Source organism: Nycticebus coucang, chromosome 17, assembly GCF_027406575.1.
Source record: "Nycticebus coucang isolate mNycCou1 chromosome 17, mNycCou1.pri, whole genome shotgun sequence".
Taxonomy (NCBI): domain Eukaryota; kingdom Metazoa; phylum Chordata; class Mammalia; order Primates; family Lorisidae; genus Nycticebus; species Nycticebus coucang.
In genome coordinates this window covers 78309636-78317388 of record NC_069796.1, presented here as the reverse complement: position 1 = coordinate 78317388, position 7753 = coordinate 78309636, and the positions used below count along the sequence as shown (strand labels likewise).

Sequence of the window (7753 nt, the reverse complement as noted above, 5' to 3'; positions counted from 1 at the left end):
AGAAATGCTCTTATGGGCAGTCAGCAAGCAGCATCCCAGCCAGACCAAGTCTGCTGACGACTCTGAAAAATGTGACTGTGATTCACACTGGGACACCACATCTCATAACACACCGTGTGTGCAAGAGCCTATAATTACGAAATGTTTGCATTAAAGAACGTGGGTGCCTAAATACAGATGTTCCTCATTGACACTAATTGGACCTGACATGGCTTTGGCCTGCTTTATAGCAGTTACCGAACAGGCAGTCGGCTTGTGCGCGTGCTTTCTGAAGGCCTCTGTTTCATATCGCCTTTATTAGTGGGGCAGGGGGAGCGGGAGAGGATTGTACGTTAGCACGGGGCCCCCATGTGTCCCAGAGCTTGGTGAAAAGAGGGCCCGTGGCCTGTTAGAGGGGTTGACCACACACTTTCATTCAGCTCCTTCTCTTTTTATTTAAAAGAAAGAGTTGTCCTCCACATCCTCACCCCACGCCCGTGAAGATGGAGGGAAGGTGCCATTTGTATTCATTCTATTTCTTAATGTGTCCAAGATGTGCTGTCTCCCTACGAACATCCATAATGAAAGCCCTTCTCTTACTTTTTCAAAAGGTCTGGGTTCTCTACGCACTGAACCCCTCTCTACCACATACACTCAGAGCCATCAAATGCAAAGGCCATGGCTGGAAGAGTCAATAATGGATACATTCGCACACAGAATTGCCTAAATTCTGCCAAGAATATAAAACAGACAAACACACACAGATTTTCTGTTGCCTAGTTAGTAGGGGATTATTTCCTGTTATTTAGAAGAAAGAGAAGGGACATTGGGTAAAAATCTCCTCTGCCTAAGGTGATGTTAAGAGAGCTTTTCAGATGGAGGTACTGGGGGCCTTGTTGACAGGACAGCCTCTGGAATCACCCTGTTTGGATTGCCCAGATCACCACCTATCACCTAGATCATCATCTATAAAAGCGAGCCTCCAGATCACAGCAGTCATTTGTTTTGCTCACAGTCTACAACTTGGGCTGGGCTCGTGGGGTTGGCTCTTTTCTGCTCCAGCCTGGGGTCGTTGGAAGCCGGGGCTGGAGAGTACGACATTCTGAAGAAGCACTCACTCACTCTCCTGTCTGGCCGTCGGCACTGGCCTGTCTCTAGGGCTGTTTAAATGTTTCACATCATAGCCACTGTGTTCCAGTGGCAAGTGCTACAAGAGAACAAGGCAGAAGTGTGCTGCATTTTATACTGAGTCTGGGAGCCACAGAGCACCATGTCCACCTGCTGTCATGGTTGAGACAATCAAAAAACTCACTTAGGTTCCAAGAGAAGGAGCGTAGACCCCACCACACAGTGACAGCACTGCCAATGGCACGTTGTGAAAACAGCCTGTGGCACGAGTTCTTTTGAAAATACAATTTGTCAGCTTGGCACCTGTAGCCAAACACATACACCAGAGCTGTCAGTTTCAAATGCAGCCCAGGCATGCCAAACAACAATGACAACTACAACCGAAAAATAGCCGGATGTTGTGGCCTCAGCTACCTGGGAGGCTGAGGCAAGAGAATCACTGAAGCCCAAGAGTTGGAGGCTCCTGTGAGCTGTGACGCCATGGCACTCTACCCAAGGTGACAAAGCGAGACTGTCTCAAAAAAAAAAAAAAAATACAATTTGTCACATCTTCCTGTTTGGGAAGGACTTCTTTTTTTTTTTTAATTACTATTTTAAATTCCAACGTTTTAGACTAGAAACTGCATGTATTTTCAGGGCATTGCTATTTTTCTTTTTAGTAAGAGTTGATAAGAAATCCTGCCCTCAACATACTTACAGCTTAGTGGAGAAGCAAATCAGTAAACAGATGACAGAAACACTGGATACCAAGTGCTTATTAGGCCATAAGAGAAAAAAGACTGAGGTCCCCCAAGGAGGAAGGAATTCTCCAGGCTAGCATCAGACTTGAGCTGCAGCGTCAGCTCTTCCCTACGTCTCTGACTAATTTTGGACTTACCAACTCTTACAATCTCACGAGCCAATTCCTTAAAACAATTTTTTCTCTCTTGCCACTTTGATTCTTGTCTTTGTCTGCCTCTTCCACACACACACACACACACACACACACCCTACTGGAGAATCTTGACTAAAATAGGGACCAGACATAAACATAGGGACCTGAGATGGGAAAGAAAGAATGGTTTTGAATGAAAGAACAACATAAACAAAGGCATGAGAGGAAGAAATAGCATAGGCTACTCTGGGAGCAGGCACCACGAATTCTGTAAAGGTTCTTTTTTCTTTTATTTATTAAATCATAGCTGTGTACATTAATGCATTTATGGGGTACAATTTGAAATACTTTCATCAAACTGGTTAACATAGCCTTCACCACACTGTAAAGGTTCTTAGTAAGGTCTAACTATCAGTAAGATTCAGATATGACAAAAAACATCACTAAGCTAATCTAAGTTGGGATTCAAAAATGCCAGTCTTATCCTTATAAGTTCTATTTCTATCTGTTTCAGGGATTTCCAATTCTTCTATTGTCTTAAGTGCTTGTCTTTTTTTTTTTAGACATAGAATCTCACTCTGTCGCACAGGCTAAAGTGCCATGGCCTCAGCCTAGTTCACAGCAACCTCAAGCTCAGCTCCCTCCTGAGCTTTCAGGATCAAGGGATCCTTCTGCCTCAGCCTCCCAGGTAGGTGGGACTACAGATACCCCCCACAACGCCCAGCTAGTTTTTCCTATTAAGAGCTCATCTTGTGCCACTAGGCTAATTCAAGGAGTCAGTAACTTTTCTTGATAATTTTTCAAATCTCTCTAAAATTAAATAAGTAAATATTTCTATGGAACTATTATGTGGATAACGTAGTCTTTATTTGAGGAAATAAAGGGAAATAAGTCAGTTCCCTGCCCTCAAATTGACCACGGTCTAGAAAAGTGAAAAAAAATCAATAACAATTGGTAAATTTTGGCACTCCATTGTTAATTATTAATTTTCCCCTGGCAGAACAATGTTCCTTTTTCTGTGTTTCTTTGTCATCACCATCCCCAAACAGTGACTGAATGCCAGACACAGATGATGAATGGAAGGACAGACAGATAGAAGAAAGGATCGGTTGATGGGTCGTTAGATGGATGGACAGACGGAGGAATGGAAAGACAGATAGATGGAAATATCTCTAAGGGAATAAGATGGTGACGGTTCTATTCCTTAGGGACAAAGAAAACACAGAACACCTGCAATGTCAGAAAGAAATGGTCAGTATACTTTTGCCTATATTGTTTACAATGCCCTCCAGAGTAGGTGCCTTCATTCTTATTTTACAGACGCAGGTGAGTATGTTGAAGCAGTTAGCACTCCCTCGGCAATACTCTAGTTAGTTGCAAGGCAGTTAGGGATGGGCTGCAGTGCAGCTGTATGCAAAGTTTTATAGAATACAGTGGGGTGAAATTACCTCCTTTTGAGACCAAAACATTTTCTTTTCTTTCTTTTTTTTTTTTTTTTTACTTGACAGAGGCCGTATATTTTAGGAAGCAAAAATGTGGAACGCTTCATGAATTTGCATGTCATCCTTGCACAGGGACCATGCTAATCTTCTCTGTATCGTTCCAAATTTTATTATATATGCTTCCGAAGCAAGCACCCAAAACATTTTCTTTTCTTTTGGATGCAGAGTCTCACTTTGTCACACTCAGTAGAGAGGGCCATGGCGTCTCAGCTCACAGCAACCTCAAACTCTTGGGCTCTAATGATCCTCTTGCCTCAGTCTCTTGAGTAGCTAGGACTACAGGTGCCCACCACAACGCCTGGCTAGCTTTTAGAAATGGGGGTCTTACTCTCACTTAGGTCAGTCTCAAACTCGTGTGCTCAAGCCATCTACCTTCCTTGGCCTCCCAGACTGCTGGGATTATAGGCATGAGCCAGCACATCGGGTCCGATCAAAATATTTTTAAGAGTTCCTCATCAAATCTGAGGAATTATTGGGTGTTGAGAGAGAAGATGCATCATAAAGGACTCCCCTAAATTAAAGACAATTTTTAAAATGTGCTGTAAAAATGGAATGAGATTGGTCCTTGGAGTGGGGCAGAGCAGGGCACTGCAGACAGAGGTTGTTCCCAGCATGCACACAGGCTGTTGCTCCGACTTGCATGTTCACAAAGTGGCAAGCTTTCTCCCAGAACTGGAGTTAAACTTTCCCAGGTAGGAGAGGAAGGCACAGAGGTTAGGAAAAGAGGTTGAGACTCTGTGACGTAGAGGCATGAATGGTGTCACAGGTGTCATGAGGATAGTGAGAAGGCAGTGAAAAGTTTGAAAAAACAAAGATGGACATAAACGAGATTGGCTCTGCCTCTCAGGAGGTTAACACCAGTGTCAGGGATAGCTTGGACTATAGCAGGAAAAACTGGAGACAAGGAGTTCAAATCATCGTGAGGTATTTAAAGAAATTGAATTATCTACATGTCTACAAGAAAGAAATTGATGGGTGGATGGCAATGGTCAATTCAATAATTTAAACTGATAAAAAAATAAAATGTTTGGCATCAAGTTAGCAAGAATTTTTGATTTGTGGGTGGTTAAACTTAACCCTCATTGGGTCAGTATTTTATTAACTCTGAGCATGATCTCATACTTTTGAGGAAAGTGGGCCTCACAACTTTCACATGAAATTGGAGAATTTCTTGGCCATTGAGTAGTTCTTGGTAACTCAAGTTTCAATACTTGTATGTAAAGGAATCAGAAATATCTAAATCAAATTTCCTTTTGAGGAGACATCAACTTTAAAATGATGGGAAAAGTGGATTGACAAAATGTGTTAAGGGGCTTGGTGCACTAAAATTATTTGGGCGGGGGGAATCAGTATTTTAAAAGGTTCATAGTGAAAGCAAAATATAACAGGGTTCACCTAAGTCCCAATCTAAATGCCAGGAAATTCAACCTTGAAACCACCACTTCTTCTTGAATTTCAATATTATTTGAATCCCAAATGTAATCTAATGATTTTGTCTGGTTGGAACTGATTTTTCTCACCTACTCTCTGCTGTGGGTTAGCAGCCAAGCAAAAATTCATATTTGAGACTCCCTCTGTGGTAGGCAGCCTCCCACCTGGTCCCCCAAATCCTTTTCTCCTGGTATTTGCACCCTCGTGTAGCCCTTCCCATCATGCTGTGGTTAGTCTGCATGGCCAACACACATGGCAGGGGTGAGACCATGTCCCTCCAGAGGCGAGGTCACAGGAGACCATGGCTTCCAGCGTGGGAACTGCCTTTCTGTCTCTGGGAGTCTGGTTTGGGGGCAGCCAGGTGCCACATTGTAGGATTATCTGTGGAGAGGCCCACGCAGCAAGGGATCCAGTAGCCAGAGTAGATCATGACTGCCTGCAGTAACTCATGTGAGTGGACATGGCGGCAGCTCCCACAGCCTCAGTTGAGTCTTCAGATGACTATGGCCCCAGCAGTTAGCTTCACTGTGACCTCTTGAGAGGCTCTGAGCCAGAGCCATCTTGTCACAGCACTCTTGGATTCCTGACCCTTAAACACTGTAAGATAATAGATGTTTGTGGTTTTATGCAGGTGAAATTTTAGGTAATTTTCTATATAGCAACAGGTAATGGATATTCCTTCTCATGAAAGTTATTTTTTTAAAACATTAGCATAATCTGATTTTCTTTAGAGCCATTGTAATTTTCCTTCAGACTCGGTCTGCCTTTCTTTGTGGAAGTTTAATTGAACTCACTGCTTACCAGTGAGTCAAATATATATACACGTTTGTGTATATGTATACATATATATGTGTATATATGTATCTGTGTGTGTATATATATATATATATACACACACAAACGTATATATTTTCCATGTGTTTTCTGGGCTTAAACAAAAGGGCTTTGGTTTTTTAACTTCTTGAATTAAATTATTATCTCAAAACAAACAAACAAACCAAAAAAAAAAAAAAAAGGGGGGGTTATCTCATTAACTACTTGCCTTCCTGCCTTTTTTGGTGGGGAGGCAGAGCTGAGTTTGAACCCACCACCTCCGGTATATGGGGCTGGCGCCCTACTCCTTTGAGCCACAGGCGCCACCCACGCCTTCCTCCCTTCTAATATATGTGTATTTAAGGCTATAAATTTCCCTTTGAAGTGCTACTTTAGCTACGCTCTACATATTTTAGTTACCTGATATAAAAATTTGGAAATTTTCTTTTTTTTTTTTGGGCCGGGGCTAGGTTTGAACCCGCCACCTCCGGCATATGGGACCGGCGCCCTACTCCTTGAGCCACAGGCGCCGCCAAAATTTGGAAATTTTCATTATAATTTCTTTTTTGTCTTTACAAGTGCTTTCAAGTGTTTTTTTTTTTTGTAGTTTCTAAATGTGTGTTGTATGTGTGTATCTATAGGTATATAATTATTTTTTGCTTTTTGTTTAGAGTTGTATTGCAGAATGGCTGACAAGTGCTATTCCTATGGTACTGATTCTTTAGTATCTACTGAGACTTCCTTTAGGCTTAAAATCTGCTTAATGCTTGCAGATATTCCGTGTGAGTATGAAATACATGCAATATTGTTTACTGGATATAAGGTCCTACGGACAAGGTCATATGATCAAGCTTGTGTGTGTACATGTTGGTCAAATCTATGTCATTCTTATTTTTTTCTTTCTTGATCTTTTTGTTTCTAAATCTCCATGATAATTGTGAACTATTAGATCTAAAAAATTAGATCTATATTTTTAACGATGGTACAACTACATGTTCATTTATTTAAATTTGACCAGTTTAAAAAAATTATTAGTGAAGGACACACAGTTCAAACAGAAGACTAGCCAAGATAAAGACTTTTGACAAAAATAAAAACAAAATACCTCAGCCCCCCAAATCTTCTGGAGTATAAGTCATTCCAATCCCCTGACTTTCCTTATCCGTCGAGATCAGTTTATTTGCCTACTTCTCATCCCAGCTCAGATCTTATAGAAGTAAAGGTTAATTGACTGGAACTGAATAATCCTTAAGCATTTGTAATAATAATCTGGAGGCCTAGAAAGATAATGAATCATCATTATATTACTAACAGTAAATTTTACACAAAACAAGAAAAGCCAGTTAACACAAAACCCTCTTCATTCGATGTTCTGGCTTCCTGGGACTGTGTCATGTGCCTGCGATCTATTTAACAAAATAATCCTAGGTCCTGGCCATTGATCACTTACTCTTAGCAAGCTTCTACACAGCAAATTCTAGTCTAATAATAAATAGATTCGGCACAGTCATTTCAACTTACTTGAAGTCTGGTTATTAATATTATTATTATCATGGTGAATTTGTTTATGGTTACTCTAACTATTGTACCCAGATGTAATAATAATCAACTCTTGGTGTTTTATTTTCTGAACACACTTCTTCATTTCTAATTTATTTATTTTTTTATTTCTAGGTGAGTCGGGCTGCTCACATCTTTTATCTGTCTTCACAGCTACAATATAGCTTGGTCCTCCATTTCTACGGCTGTCTCCCTGGCAGATGCTGTGTGTGTTTTAAAGATGATGAACACATGAATATTAATGATGTGGGATGAAGATTTAAGCACTTATTTCACCTGGACCACTTGTGCCATGGCTGTATACATGGCGCTTGTTTGACAGCTCTTGCTAAAGGGTAGCAACCCAGGATATATTTCCAGATGTCGCTTGCCCTGATGCAAGCCACTGTGAATGCCGGCTTCAGGGCTGGCAGGGCCAGGACAAGAGAAAACAGAAAAAGTCATTCCAAGTAAAGAAAGTGAAGCT

At 41.2% G+C, this 7753-nt stretch overlaps 1 non-coding gene across 1 annotated transcript; it reads right to left on the bottom strand.

Annotated features, from left to right (window-relative positions):
- Positions 1–3510: 3510 nt before the first annotated feature.
- Positions 3511–3618, bottom strand: LOC128569347 (U6 spliceosomal RNA). Its single transcript, XR_008375311.1, has one exon. It is a non-coding gene; the product is annotated as a U6 spliceosomal RNA (small nuclear RNA).
- Between the last annotated feature and the right edge of the window lie 4135 nt (positions 3619–7753).